This window comes from Rattus rattus, chromosome 3, assembly GCF_011064425.1.
Source record: "Rattus rattus isolate New Zealand chromosome 3, Rrattus_CSIRO_v1, whole genome shotgun sequence".
Taxonomy (NCBI): domain Eukaryota; kingdom Metazoa; phylum Chordata; class Mammalia; order Rodentia; family Muridae; genus Rattus; species Rattus rattus.
In genome coordinates, this window is record NC_046156.1 from 134,632,379 (window position 1) to 134,648,977 (window position 16,599).

General features: G+C 42.1%; 1 pseudogene; it reads right to left on the bottom strand.

The window, feature by feature from the left end:
- Window positions 1-3,367: 3,367 nt before the first annotated feature.
- Window positions 3,368-4,276, bottom strand: LOC116897005 (annotated as a pseudogene).
- Between the last annotated feature and the right edge of the window lie 12,323 nt (window positions 4,277-16,599).

Sequence of the window (16,599 nt, forward strand, 5' to 3'; positions counted from 1 at the left end):
TAACATGCTTGGGCATCACTCACATGAAGTGGTATTGAATATGTTGGAAAGGATATGGTAAAAGTTGTTCCTATAGGAAAATAGGGGTAAATGCAGTCATGTTTCATATATACATGAATGCAATTTTCAAAAGTAAAAATAATTTAAAACAAGAAAAGTTGAAGATACCAGGATTGAAGAAGTTAAAATTGAATATAGTATTTATGGTAGTATCTTTGAAACTATGACAGCAATAAAGGAACCTTGCATAACATGGTGTGTGTTTTTCTGACCCCTCCCACACAACTACCACCACCAAGAGAAGCAAAAATAGTTGTCTGCAAACACACATTTTTCCTGGAACCAAGTAGTACCAGGAGGATTTTAAACTTTTCTGGTTAGAATGTGAATCTATTGTAAATTGAGACATTGTAGGTCAAGAGGTCAGGTGAGGAATTTAGAGCTCTCTGGCATGGCGAAGACTTCTATTTCAGTCGGGTGAAAAGTTTCTCTGCCTGTGCCCAGCAAAGTTAGGTTCTGCCCCTGCATGTCAATACCAAAGCACAAAGCAGGCCAATAGGCTCAGACGGTAGGGTAAGTGAAGGTGTGCTGCTATCAATGTAACACACAGCCTCATGCACATCTCTAAATGCATCTGTATAAGCTTTACAGTTTATAAACATTGTTTTCACACATGTGACTGAAATACACTGGATCCTCCAACACACACGATTAGACACGGATGAGGAGACACGAGCGGAGCATCATTAAAATCTAATGTGATTCCTCTCCTCCACCGCTTAGGTTTTAGTGGAATACTCGGGAAATTCCCGAGTAATAATGAAATCATATCTGTGTTGAGTGATGGAAACGGAGAGAACCACATACTGGGTCTTGAGTGTACCCCAAAACGTCTATACGCTGAAGGTCTGGATCCCAGCCCATGTCATTTCTGAGAAGCTGAGGAATCATTAAGTCTGTGGTAAATGAAAGATTATGTCACTGGAAATGTGCTCTTAAGGAGGATGTCGGAACCCTCGTCCTCCTCTTTCACTTCCTCTTTGCTTTCATAAGGTGACCAGTGTCAACCACATCTTCTACAATGATGCCCTTGCTGACCCCAAAACATAAGCCAACAGATGATGGGATGAAACTTCCAGAACTGTGGCTCAGAAGAAACTTTTCATCTTTTAAGCACACTGTCTTATGTGTTTTGTTATAGTATGGAAAGCTGACTAATACAAGTACAGGAGATGATGAGTACCCAACAGCAGAGCATGGCCTAGATAACGGTTAGGGAGTTATCTAGAGTTACTCTAGAGAGTAAGGCTGACACCTAAAGAGTGCCAGAGATGGAAAAGCACCCAGCTCATGCTAGAAAATGAGAGCATGCTTGCTTCAACTCTTTGGGTACACATCCTCGTCAGAATTTCTCTATCATGGTGTAATTATATAATTCATTTTAAGTGACCTGGTCCATATGTTTTCTTCATTGGCTGTACCATTTTATATTCCTACAGGCAATGCCCTTCTCTTCTTAGAAGAAGAAAAAGCAGTACTGTGGAGATTGCTCAGTGAATATGGGTGCTAGTTATGCAATTCTGATGACCCAAGTTGCACGCATGAAGCGCCTTAATAAGTACTTGTCAACAGTTTCAGCCAAAGTCAGAACAGTGGGTAGGATCCATGTGGCTTCACTTACTCACATCAGGGAAAGGTGACTGTCCAAACTGTCAACAGTCTGGTTCCAGAGGACAGCAACCAACATCTGTTAAAGAGTTTCCTTGGCGCTCAAAGTATCTTGATGCAGCTGAAGAATCAGCAGTTGGTACGTAAGGATCCCCAGCTGCCGTCCTGGTCTGACTCACCGCTTTATGACTATGGGCAGACCTCTAGCTACAAAGAGTTTCAGCTTTTTGTTTACGGAATAGAAGTACCTTTAGCCTCACCTAGTTTTTGTGAGGATTAATGAAGAGAAGCACTTCGCAGCAATAAATAACTGTTCAATGCTGACAATTTTATGATCTTGAGTCATGTTACATTATCCTTGGTGAGTCTCTAAGTAGTTTCTCATTCCAAAAGAATCAGAATGCTTTCTTTCACATGCATAAAAGGTGGGGTAAGTTATTTTCAGGGATGCAGTGGGTTTTAAAAGAAAAGAACACTTGAAGTTGGGAAAGTAAAGAGTTGGGATAGAAGAGGAATTGGAGGGGAGGCAATAGAGGGGTTGATTTAATCGAAATGTATTATATGTTTGTATAAAATTTTCAAAAACATTAAAGGTGGGTTAGTGTCATAGAAAACACTTTGTAGTTGGCATACCTGAAGTCAAATGCCAGTTCTGGTTCATACTGGCTAGATGACAGTGGAATAGCTGAACTGGTTTCTTCACCTCGATGGGAACAGCTCTTTACAATTCTATTATTATTTTATGTATTAACTATCACTGTGGAAATTCATACATTAGTATCTATCACAGAGCAAACTTGCCACTAATGTTTGTTTCCTGCTTTAACTTTCTTTCTTGGAAGAGAAAAATGTTTCTATGCTGTGCATAAGGAAGTGGTGTGAATTTGAAAGTATGATTAGAGATCTGAGCTTCACAGATGCTGGTGTGCATAAGAAACTTGGACATGTGTTAAGATGCAGACTTGGACTCAGTGGGTCTGGGACTGTACCCAAGATTAATCATTTTTTGCATGTTTCCATGTGATGCCAGCACAGAAGCAGGTCCGAGAACCACAGTGAGCTGCAGGGTCAGAAGGGAGATGCAGCTAGCTTATTGGTGGCCTACCAGCCTACCATCTGATCAGAAAGACTGAGCTAGTGTTAAGGTATGAGTGGGTGGGCTTTTTTTTTTTTTTTTTGTGGTAGATCGATCGGCTGACTATATTGGTTACATGTTGGAGAAAACATACAATACAAAATACAGAAAAAGTTGGTTCCATCCCTCCCACTCCCCCCCCCTTACCCACTCACCCCCGAATACTCATCATCATGATTTGGTCAGTACAGGGCTCAGAGCCAGAGGTCAGGGTGACTAAGGGTGGAGGAAGCCTGGGCCATGGGTGTGGCTGTCACAAATGATGCTTAAGTAATGCTGCGGTTTCTCTCCCAGCTGGGAATCAGATGGGGAGGGGGCTGCAGCCTGATTGACAGCCAGCTGAGGAAAGAGCTGCCTGTCCTTTCCCCAGCCCAGGGCCTGCCCACTGCCCCAGCCCAAGACGGCTCCCAACAAGGTCGATGTGGGTATTCTTGCTGAGTCTGCTCTCCAGCAAGAAGGAAGGAAAGGGTAACTGTTCCAAGCCCTGTCCTGGGATGAAGAGCACAGGAGCATGGCTACTACCAGCAAAGGGCAAGTGGGGGAGCAGTAGAAAGGGAACAGGGAAGAGCAGAAGATCATATATATTTAAAAAGTGACTTAAGACTTAAATTTGAATTAGTATTTGTACAGAAAGGTGCAGGTGGAATAACTCCCTCCGGCCTAGGATCAAAGTTATGTGGAGAATTCATGATGGACCCTTCCCCTGCCCCGAGTAGTGGCCGGAGTTGTTAAGTGCGATTGGTTAGAGTAGATTCCAGTCGGGTCATTCTGGTGGGGGAGTAGGGTCAGTGGCAGGTAAGGGGGCTCAGTTGCTGCAGCACTGGCTCCGGCTGGCTGGGTTGCTCTCCTGCAGATCCACACCTGTTTCGGCCTGGAGCACCAGCTGCATGCTGGGGCTCATTCTTAGGAAGCTTCTTAGCTATTGCCATGAAAATTTCATTCACATTCATTGCAGTCTTCGCGGACGTCTCCATGAACAGCAAACTGTTGTCATCTGCGTAGGCTTGTGCTTCCTGAAACTCTACGGCTCTCTTGCTGGCCAGGTCTGCTTTGTTACTCGCTAGTGCAATGACGATGTTAGGGCTGGCCTGCCTCTGTAACTCCTTCACCCAATTCTTGGCCCATGCAAATGTATCTGTGTTGGTGAAGTCATAGACCACAATGGCTGCTTGCTCCCCCACCCCGATATTACATCGGGGCCAGGCTGTGATATCGCTCTCGCCCAGCTGTGTCCCAGATCTCAAACTTGACCGTTGTGTCACCTAAGCAGACAGTCTGTGTGAGGAAAGCTGCTCCAACTGTGCTCTCCTGATACTCGTGGAACTGCCCCTTGACAAAACGGAGCACCAGGCTGGATTTGCCCATTGCAGACTCGCCCAAGAGGATCAGCTTAAACTGACAGATCTTGTTGCCTGCAGCTGGTCCTTTGGGTTGTGCTGCACCTCCTCCACCCGCCATGGTGCGATGCTCTGTAGTAGTACCAGTGAGCATAGGGGTGGGGCCGGTGCTTTGCAAAGAGGCACTTAATGGGAAGGGAGGCCTCCAACCGGGCTCCAGGGCAGCAGCATTTCTTGGGCCGGGGCTCCCACAGACTTCACTCCCCTCACCCCGACCCTGGCAGTGTCTCAGGCTGCGGCCTCCACTTCCCTGCTTTCTTGCTTTCTAAAGGAGGATACAAAGTGTAGGATACAGAGTTATTGCTTGGTTTCATTTACATTTCTTGACCCAGAAATAAGGATCATATTTCTACAGCAGAAAAATCTAGAATCATTCTTAGTAGAGTGGGTTTGGTAACAACTCATTCAAGCTTTTTGTCAGAATGTCAAGAAAAAATAAAGGTAATAATAAATAAAAATAAGAAACAAAGCAAGAATGACAAAACAATGTCTTTTCAGCTAGCATGGTGATTGTGGACAGCAAGAAGTTATGCAGATGTGTGCAACAGAGACCATGACACAAATAAGCCTAACCAATAGCTTACCACGTTAGCCTTTTCCAGGTGTATAGGCCAATGCCTTTGAGGGCAGCATCACTGTTGTCCATCCAGCACCACTATGTATTTTCAGGATGTTATCATTCCCCAACTGTAGCTCTATCTGCTAACAACTCTGTCTTCTGCCAGCCCTGCTAATCACCACGCTGCCTTCAGCCTCTGCAAATTTTCTTCTTGATATTTTTGTGCAAGTAAAATCAAACTCTGTGTTCCTTTCTGTTTATTACATATAGTACGGTGCTTTCAAGGTTCACATGCATTATTACAAATATCAGCATTCCATTCTTCCATAGGGTAAGTAATATTCCATAATCTTTATGTTCTACATTTTACTTATCTATTCATCGGTTGATGTGTATTTTGACAGAGCTTATTTTCTGCTTTCTTCCCGATAAATGTTAAGATTCTGGTAAATTTCCTCTTCTGGGCTCTGGTTTCCTTATCTCCTCCTGCCCAGACAGTGTCAGCTGTTACATTATCAAGACCATTAGTTTATTTTCCAGATGCTGTGACAAAATGCCACAATGAAAGTAGCTTAAGGGAGAGAGGTTGGGTATATTTATGGCTCATTTCCAGGTACAGTTCGTCATGGGAAGGAAGTCAAGACAGAAGAAGCTGGAAGCTGCAGGTCACATGGCAACTGCAGTCAGTAAGCAAAGGATGGAGCTCGTATGTTGGCTCACCTTCTCCATTTTATACAGTCCAAGATTGCAGCCAGGAAAATGGTGCCACCCATTGTAGGAGGATCTTCTTACTGAAAATAAAAACCCCCAAAGCCATGTGAGGAGGCCTGTCCCTCAGATGACTCTAGACTCTGTCAAATTGACAGTTCACACTGACTACACAAAGACCTAAAGCATGAGTAGGTCCTGGCTGTGGCTCTAACAAGCTCCTTCAATTGCCCACTAACATTGCCTTTTAGATGGTTTGCAATCTTTGATATAGTCCTTGGAAATTAGTTTTCAAACTCCTTCTGGAGGTTTCCAATCCATTTTATGTCACTGTAATTGAGTGGGGCCAATATTTGACCCTTTCTTTATTCTCCTTACAAGTTTCCAAGATCTGATCATCCACTAATACCACTCAGTCCTTCACCTCACTGTACCATTTTTGGTCCTCTGCTTTCTTCTCTCATGCTTGTGAAGGACCTTTAATGCTGCCTGCCCTACCTGCCTATATTTAGCTTTAATATCTGTCTTATTGTAGTTTCTCCTGATCACCAATGTTTTCTTTTTGTCAACATCCTACATTAAAAACCTTCAATTCTTGCCTAATTTGGCATGCTTCTGGCATGGGTTTTTCATACTCTGATTACGGTAAATGTTCTTCCTTCCCCATCCTTCCTGAGAGTATACTTGGAGCATACAAAGTGATCGGCACTATTTTGTATGCTGAGTTGGCTATCTCTGGCATCTCCCAAGTCACTTAAGATAGGAACTGATCACTAGAAAGGCCATGGGCGAATTAGAAGGTTAGGACTTTCAGCCTTACAACCTCAATCCAAGGAGAAAGGGAACATTACAAGTTAAATTCACTGTGAATGGCCCATGATTTAATCAATCATGCATGTACAATGAAGCTTCTATAAAAGCCCAAGGACAGTGTTCACAGAGCTTCCCAATATCAGGACATGTGGAAGTTCCTGAAGAGTGGAGGCCTTAGACCACTGAAGTTCCACACTCTTCCCCATGCTTTACTCTGTGCCTCACTTCAGCTGTGTCCCTTGAAATATCCTTCAGAATAAACCAGTAAACATGTTTCCTGAGTTTTCTGAGCACTTCAAGAAATTGGTTGAATCTGCTGAGTGGAGGTAGGAGCCCTGCCTTATGGTTAACTGGCAGAAAGCAAGAATGAAGTAGTCTGGGTCTTACAAAGCAATAGGCAAAGAGACTGGCTGTCATGGAAACCCAGCCTTCCTTCTGCAGAACTGATGCCATCTCTGGGTAGACCACCTCTCGCTGGATTGGGCTGGGGCAGTATGGCTGGAACTGCTCCTGGGACACTGCCCAAGGTGGGATGATGACACTTTTGTCATAAAATATTGAAATTTAGCATAAATACAAAGAATCATTATAAGAAACTAGAGACAATGTTGTAGATCTAATAACCAGGTCAAGAATTTAAATTGAAATACATTTTCAAAGTAAAAGAATGACCATGGCAGTATACAAAATAACAAATTCTATAATCTGTAAAAATGTGGAAGGATCTGTTAGGTAAGCATTTCTATTATTCATTTGTAGTTGTGTATGTGGGCGAGTCTGCTCATTCCACACAGTGCATGTGAACATCAGAGAAAAACTAGCATGAATCAGTTCTGTACTTCTGTCACATGAGTCTTGGGGTCAAGCTCAGGTCATCAGTCTGGGCAGCACATGCCTTTACCTGCTGAGCTATCATGCTAACCTCTACTTTTCTTTGCATGACTTTATTGACATGCATTTTAGATAACAATTAACTCACCCACTTAAAATTCTAGCACTCAGGAAGCAGAGACATGAAGATCTCTGTGAGTTTGAAGACAGTCTATCCTATAAAGCAAGTCCAGAATAGTCAGAACTTGTTACACAGAGAAACTGTCTTGGAAGAAAATAGTGCAGGTCAATAGCTCTGAGCATATCCACAGGGTTGAGCAATCAATCACACCAGACTCTCACCCCAAGCAGTCACTCTCTAGAACCTTGCAATCAACACACTAATCTGATTTTAGTCCCCACGGGTTTTCCTTTTCTTAACCTTTCTTATACCCAGAGTCATAGGATACAGGATCTTTTGTGTCTATGTCTTTTGCATGTTGTATTTTTAAGTCATTGCTGTTGCAGTGCATAAGATTGCTTCATTCCTTTTCACTGATGCACGGTGTTGCTGCTAGTCCGACTTCTTGTGTACACTTCAGGGTGGCACTGTTTTCCATTTCTCCCACTATACACCTGGCATGCAGCTGCTTACTCATGGTAACTCTATATTTGACCATTTGGCCAATAATAGCTACACTAGTGTAGATTCCTGCTAGCGATACAGCAATACTGTCCAGGTGTATCTTCACCATTACTTGTTACGATAATTTCTCTAGTTTTATTTTTGCAACTTCAGCCAGTATAAAGTAGAATTTTCACTATAGGATAGGATTATTTTCTTTTGGAAAACTGAAGCCTGGAGTCTTATGTCCCAGGAAGTCACAAGCAAATCTAGAAAGACAAGCTGCTTTAAAACTATAAAAAGGTTGCTACCTACCACTTGGTTATTCAAAAGGTTTAGAGTTAGAGATGGAAGCAGGGAAGATACAATCAACTATTTCCTGATAGCCCTGTTTATTGAAAAGAGAAGGTGTAACTCTTTGTGCATTACTTTAATAAAATATAAAACAATTATTAAAACAGTATCTCCATGTCTTCTGATTTCCAGTTCTGTTAACCCTTTAGAGGTTTGGGTGTGTAAACACATGAATAAACATGTACGTGCATACATAGAGTTATCAATACATTTAGAATATTATATATACACAGATAATACATTTAAATACCAGCAAGGTCAGTTGCCAAGAATGCATGAAGCCTATGGACCGTCCTGAGCATCACATAGCCAGACTTGCTGGTGCATGCCTGCCAGGGCATGCCTGTGATCTCAGCACTCAGGCTTCTGGAGGCAGAAGGATAAAGAGTTCAAGATCATCCTTGGCTACACAGTAAGTTCAAGGCCAGTCTGGACTACAGGAGTCCCTGCTTCAAAAATGACTGAATAAATAAACAAAAGATTAAAACAAACAAAAAATATACAAGCAAGATCAAATTTTCCAAATAAAACATAATTATTCTGTGTTGAGTTTTACATTATGGATAATGATAGGCAGAGATGTTTGCATAAAAGCTGTACTGCTTTCAGATTTCAGATTCTGAATTGGTTGCCTGGGAAAAAGATATGTGATTAAGATGAAACTGGAGCCTGCCCCACATGTGGCCCATGCATATACAGCCACCCAATTAGACAAGATGGATGAAGCAAAGAAGTGCAGGCCGACAGGAACCGGATGTAGATCACTCCTGAGAGACACAGCCAGAATACAGCAAATACAGAGGCGAATGCCAGCAGCAAACCACTGAACTGAGAATAGGACCCCCGTTGAAGGAATCAGAGAAAGAACTGGAAGAGCTTGAAGGGGCTGGAGACCCCATATAAACAACAATGCCAAGCAACCAGAGCTTCCAGGGACTAAGCCACTACCTAAAGACTATACATGGACTGACCCTGGACTCTGACCTCATAGGTAGCAATGAATATCCTAGTAAGAGCACCAGTGGAAGGGGAAGCCCTGGGTCCTGCCAAGACTGAACCCCTAGTGAACTAGACTGTTGGGGAGAGGGCAGCAAGGGGGGGAGGATGGGGAGGGGAAGCCCATATAGAAGGGGAGGGGGGGAGGGGGGAGGGGGATGTTAAGCCAGGAAACCGGGAAAGGGAATAACATTCGAAATATAAATAAGAAATACTCGAGAGTCCCGGACCAGCGGAGGATCCCTGCCCTCAGCAGCTCTCTGCTCCCAGGCCCCCTGGAGGGGAGTTCTCGACGCCTGGTCGGGCGGGCACTCCTGAGGCAGCAGAGCGGAGGAGACCACCAACGCTGCCCACCCCTGCCCACATCCCTGGCCCAGGAGGAAACTGTATAATGGCCTCTGGGTACCAGGGGAGGAGGGCCCAGGAGCAGCAGGTCCACTGCATCTGAGACACCGCACCTGAAGGGACCGACCGGATAAACAGTTCTCTGCACCCAAATCCCGTGGGAGGGAGAGCTAAACCTTCAGAGAGGCGGACACGCCTGGGAAACCAGAAGAGACTGCACGCTGCACACAGTACTGATCCCAGAGGAAAACAAAAGCTATCTGGAACCCTGGTGCACGGAACCTCCCGGAAAGGGCGGCGCAGATCTTCCTGGTTGCTGAGGCCTCGGAGAGCTCATAGGCAACACCCCGCGAGCAAACTTGAGCCTGGGGACCACAGGTAAGACAAACTTTTCTGCTACAAACAACTTGCCTGGTGAACTCAAGACACAGGCTCACAGGAACAGCTGAAGACCTGTAGAGAGGAAAAACTACACGCCCGAAAGCAGAACACTCTGTCCCCATAACTGGCTGAAAGAAAACAGGAAAACAGGTCTACAGCACTCCTGAAACACAGGCTTATAAGACAGTCTAGCCACTGTCAGAAATAGCAGAACAAAGTAACACTAGAGATAATCTGATGGCGAGAGGCAAGCGCAGGAACCCAAGCAACAGAAACCAAGACTACATGGCATCATCGGAGCCCAATTCTCCCACCAAAGCAAACACGGAATATCCAAACACACCAGAAAAGCAAGATCTAGTTTCAAAATCATATTTGATCATGATGGTGGAGGACTTCAAGAAAGACATGAAGAACTCCCTTAGAGAAACACAGGAAAACATAAATAAACAAGTAGAAGCCTACAGAGAGGAATCGCAAAAATTCCTAAAAGAATTCCAGAAAAACATAAATAAACAAGTAGAAGCCCATAGAGAGGAGTCACAAAAATCCCTGAAAGAATTCCAGGAAAACACAATCAAACAGTTGAAGGAATTAAAATGGAAATCAAGCAATCAAGAAAGAACACATGGAAACAACCCTGGATATAGAAAACCAAAAGAAGAGACAAGGAGCTGTAGATACAAGCTTCACCAACAGAATACAAGAGATGGAAGAGAGAATCTCAGGAGCAGAAGATTCCATAGAAATCATTGACTCAACTGTCAAAGATAATGTAAAAGCAGAAAAAGCTACTGGTCCAAAACATACAGGAAATCCAGGACTCAATGAGAAGATCAAACCTAAGGATAATAGGTATAGAAGAGAGTGAAGACTCCCAGCTCAAAGGACCAGTAAATATCTTCAACAAAATCATAGAAGAAAACTTCCCTAACCTAAAAAAATAGATACCCATAGGCATACAAGAAGCCTACAGAACTCCAAATAGATTGGACCAGAAAAGAAACACCTCCCCAGTCACATAATAGTCAAAACACCAAACGCACAAAATAAAGAAAGAATATTAAAAAGCAAGTAAGGGAAAAGGTCAAGTAACATATAAAGGCAGACCTATCAGAATCACACCAGACTTTTCTGCCAGAAACTATGAAGACACTAGAAGATCCTGGACTGATGTCATATCAGACCCTAAGAGAACACAAATGCCAGCCCAGGCTACTATATCCTGCAAAACTCTCAATTAACATAGATGGAGAAACCAAGATATTCCATGACAAAACCAAATTTACACAATATCTTTCTACAAATCCAGCGCTACAAAGGATAATAAATGGTAAAGCCCAACATAAGGGACACGATGAAAGCTGTGCTAAGAGGAAAACTATACCCAAGAAGAGGCAAGAAACTAATCGTCTTGGCGACAAAACAAAGAGAAGAAAAGCACACAAACATAACACATCCAAGTATGAATATAACAGGAAGCAATAATCACTATTCCTTAATATCTCTCAACATCAATGGCCTCAACTCCCCAATAAAAAGACATAGATTAACAAACTGAAAAGAACAAAACCACATGATCATTTCATTAGATGCTGAGAAAGCATTTGACAAAATTCAACACCCTTCGCATGATAAAAATATAAACAAAAACTGTCCTGAAAGAATAGGAATCCAAGGCCCATACCTAAACATAGTAAAAGCCATATACAGCAAACCAGTTGCTAACATTAAACTAAATGGAGAGAAACTTGAAGCAATCCCACTAAAATCAGGGACTAGACAAGGCTGCCCACTCTCTCCCTACTTATTCAATATAGTTCTTGAAGTTCTAGCCAGAGCAATCAGACAACAAAAGGAGGTCAAGGGGATACAAATCGGAAAAGAAGAAATCAAAATATTACTATTTGTAGATGATATGATAGTATATTTAAGTGATCCCAAAAGTTCCACCAGAGAACTACTAAAGCTGATAAACAACTTCAGCAAAGTGGCTGGGTCTAAAATTAACTCAAATAAATCAGTAGCCTTCCTCTACACAAAAGAGAAACAAGCCGAGAAAGAAATTAGGGAAACGACACCCTTCATAATAGATCCAAATAATATAAAGTACCTCGGTGTGACTTTAACCAAGCAAGGGAAAGATCTGTACAATAAGAACTTCAAGACTCTGAAGAAAGAAATTGAAGAAGATCTCAGAAGATGGAAAGATCTCCCATGCTCATGGATTGGCAGGATTAATATAGTAAAAATGGCCATTCTGCCAAAAGCGATCTACAGATTCAATGCAATCCCCATCAAAATACCAATCCAATTCTTCAAAGAGTTAGACAGAACAATTTGCAAATTCATCTGGAATAACAAAAAACCCAGGATAGCTAAAACTATCCTCAACAATAAAAGGACTTCAGGGGGAATCACTATCCCAGAACTCAAGCAGTATTACAGAGCAATAGTGATTAAAACTGCATGGTATTGGAACAGAGACAGACAGATAGACCAATGGAACAGAATTGAAGACCCAGAAATGAACCCACACACCTATGGTCACTTGATTTTTTGACAAAGGAGCCAAAACCATCCAATGGAAAAAAGATAGCATTTTCAGCAGATGGTGCTGGTTCAACTGAGGTCAACATGTAGAAGAATGCAGATCGATCCATTCTTATCACCCCTGTACAAAGCTTAAGTCCAAGTGGATCAAGGACCTCCACATCAAACCAGATACACTCAAACTAATAGAAGAAAAAAGTGGGGAAGCATTTGGAACACATGGGCACTGGAAAAATTTCCTGAACAAAACACCAATGGCTTATGCTCTAAGATCAAGAATGGACAAATTGGATCTCATAAAACTGCAAAGCTTCTGTAAGGCAAAGGACACTGTGGTTAGGACAAAACGGCAACCAACAGATTGGGAAAAGATCTTTACCAATCATACAACAGATAGAGGGCTTATATCCAAAATATACAAAGAACTGAAGAAGTTAGACAGCAGGGAGACAAATAACCCTATTAAAAAATGGGGTTCAGAGTTAAACAAAGAATTCACAGCTGAGGAATGCCGAATGGCCGAGAAACACCTAAAAGAAATGTTCAACATCTAGTCATAAGGAAATGCAAATCAAAACAACCCTGAGATTTCACCTCACACCAGTGAGAATGGCTAAGATCAAAAACTCAGGTGACAGCAAATGCTGGCGAGGATGCGGAGAAAGGGAACACTCCTCCATTGTTGGTGGGATTGCAGACTGGTACAACCATTCTGGAAATCAGTCTGAGGTTCCTCAGATAATTAGACATTGCACTACCTGAGGACCCAGCCATACCTCTCCTGGGCATTCACTCATAAGATGCTCCAACATATAAAAAAGACACGTGCTCCACTATGTTCATAGCAGCCTTATTTATAATAGCCAGAAGTTGGAAAGAACCCAGATGCCCTTCAACAGAGGAATGGATACAGAAAATGTGGTACATCTACACAATGGAATATTACTCAGCTATCAAAAAACAATGACTTTATGAAATTGAGGCAAATGGTTGAACTGGAAAATATCATCCTGAGTGAGCTAACCCAATCACAGAAAGACATACATGGTATGTACTCATTGATAAGTGGCTATTAGCCCAAATGCTTGAATTACCCTAGATGCCTAGAACAAATGAAACTCAAGACGGATGATCAAAATGTGAATGCAGATCGCTCCTGAGAGACACAGCCAGAATACAGCAAATACAGAGGCGTATGCCAGCAGGAAACCACTGAACTGAGAACAGGACCCCTGTTGAAGGAATCAGAGAAAGAACTGGAAGAGCTTGAAGGAGCTCGAGACCCCATATGTACAGCAATGCCAACCAACCAGAGCTTCCAGGGACTAAGCCACTACCCAAAGACTATACATGGACTGACCCTGGACTCTGACCTTGTAGGTAGCAATGAATATCCTAGTAAGAGCACCAATGGAAGGGGGAAGCCCTGGGTCCTGCTAAGACTGAACCCCAGTGAACTAGACTGTTGGGGAGAGGGCAGCAATGGGGGAGGGTTGGGAGGGGAACACCCATAAGGAAGGGGAGGGGGGGGGATGTTTGCCGAAACCGGAAAGGAATAACACTCAAATGTATATAAGAAATACTCAAGTTAATAATAAAAAAAAATAAATAAAATAAATAAATAAATAAGAAATACTCAAGTTAATAAAGAAAAAAAGAAAAAAAAGAAAAAACTTATACCACTGGTAAAATAAAACACTGAACATTAAAAAAAATGCAAACAATAGATTGAAAGGAATAATTAAAATCAGGGGAGAGGTTTAAAAAAAAAAAGATGATATTGGGACTAAATGGGTCATACCCTCTCTACAGGCCTTGTATACTGTGTAGTAAGTAGGAAAACTTGGTAATCTGAGAAGGACAAAGTTGTGTCATTTGGCAGACTTGTTAGCATGTTTCTGGAGCAGAATACTTTGATCTGCTGTGACAGTCTATAGAAAATCATTCACACTTGTTTAATGGTTTACAAACCCCAGTTGAGTCATTCTGCTAAAACAAGGAACACAGCAGATTTAGCCAATGTCAATAATTAAAGGCACTATCCACACTGATCAAACATAGGCTTTATAATATTTCAAAGCAAAAAAGTTAGTGCTGCTTCTGTATTCTCTCTCTCTCTCTCTCTCTCTCTCTCTCTCTCTCTCTCTCTCTCTGTCTCTCTCTCTCTCTCTCTCTCTCTGTGTGTGTGTGTGTGTGTGTGTGTGTGTGTGTGTGTGTGTGTGTGTGTGTGTGGGCATGGAGCCTGCAGAGGGCTACTGCACACACTCCTTTGTATACATGCAGAAGATAGGAAGGCTTTGAGTGTCCTACTCTGTCATTCTCTGCCTTATTCACTTGAGGCAGGGTCTTTCACAGAACCAGAAGCTCAGCATTTTGGCTAGACTGACTGGCCGATAAGCCCCAGTGATACTTCTGCCCTGCACAACACCGAGGTGACAATCTTCACAGCATAAAGATGTGTAGAGAAGAAGACAGATACTATTGTCTTCCATAAATTGATTGTAAGAACTATGTCCAGTAGTTGTTGTTTTCACAGCAGAATTCAGGTAAAGAAACAGGAAACAGAAGAATGCAGTTATAATAAATACTCAACTATAGACTACATGTAAATGTTATGTTGGAGAAAGCAAAACTGATCTTAAGTAATCAAGGAAAAGACTCAAACTCAGGGATGAAAATATTCATACACTTGTGAAAGGAGGGTTTCTCAACATTCCTCCTGCAGTCCATGGCTCTGCATCATGAAAGTCAGTTGAAAGGAAATACTGTGAGGAGTATTCTGTGAGGCCTTGGCTGGGTGTTTGGGGAAGGAAGGGAGAGTCCCTGATCTCACAAGATAACAAGGAATGCAAATTCCAGAGACAAGATTCTAAAACCAGCAATGTGCCTTGGCTTGCCCCACTGCCTCAAGGTTCAGTCGTTTGGAATGAAGAGTAGGGATTAACTGGTTATTACAACAAAACTTTATAGAACACCCTCCCCAAGGAAACTAGTTCTAGGACATTGCAGTGACGTGTGTATATGTCCCCATCTCCAACCACATTTCTAAAAACCTAAACTTATAAGTACACTTGGGTTGAACAGTGTTCTACTGACAGAGCTTGAGTAACTTACGGAAACAATCCAACACAGCAGAGTGAATCTTACTATGTGTGTTTTAGGGTCTTATAGGTTAGAGACAATTCCCTTACTATACATGTGAGAATCTGTTTTAAAAATCAAGGTTAAAAAATTAGCTGTTTGTGTGTTGTCATGTTTTCAAGCTTGGGAGGCAGAGACAGGACTGAAGCAAATTCAACACAAGCTTTGTCTCTGTAGAAGTTCCAGGACAGCCAAGACTACATAGTGAGGTCCTACTTGCCTCAAAAAACAAAACAAACACACAAAAATAAAAATTGAAGCATACCTCAGATTTAGAAAACATGCTAGGCTTCAGGGTTCCTCCATTGTTAAGCAACTAATAAAATATTCAGAATTGGAGGGGAAAAAGAGCCAGACAGACAGTAAAATTAAAACATACATCTGGTCTACATAGTGAGTTCCAAGGCAGCCAAGGATTTATAGTAAGATCTGAATTCAAAGGGAAAAAATGGTCCTTTCAAGAAGTAGTTTGTGAACATAGAACTAGAAACATGATTTCATGGTTTCTCAGGTATTAACTGTCAGCTGAGATAGCATATGAAACATGAAAATGCATTTCCAGAAAAAAAGAGAATCTCAAATATTATCAGTTACAGGACGTGTGTGTGTGTGTGTGTGTGTGTGTGTGTGTGTGTGTTTTGTTGTTGTTGTTGTTGCTAAGAAACCCCAATCTTTTTTACATCATTCTCTCCAAATTAAAAAAAAAAAAAGGTATAGCTTTAATGATCTTTAAAACAATAAATGAGGGGCTGGAGAGATGGCTCAGTGGTTAGGAGCACTGACTGCTCTTCCAGAGGTCCTGAGTTCATATCCCAGCAACCACATGGTGGCTTACAACCATCTGTAATGAGATCTGATGCCCTCTTCTGGTGTGTCTGAACAGCTACAGTGTATTTATATATAATAAATAAAAATCTTTAAAAAAAAAAAAAAAAGACATCTATTAAGGGGTTGGGGATTTAGCTCAGTGGTAGAGCACTTGCCTAGCAAGCGCAAGGCAAGCGCAAGGCCCTGGGTTCGGTCCCCAGCTCTGAAAAAAAAAAAAAAAAACAATAAATGAGACAAAAGAAACCATAAAACTTAGACTGCACTCATACTCCCCAGCTGTTGGGAC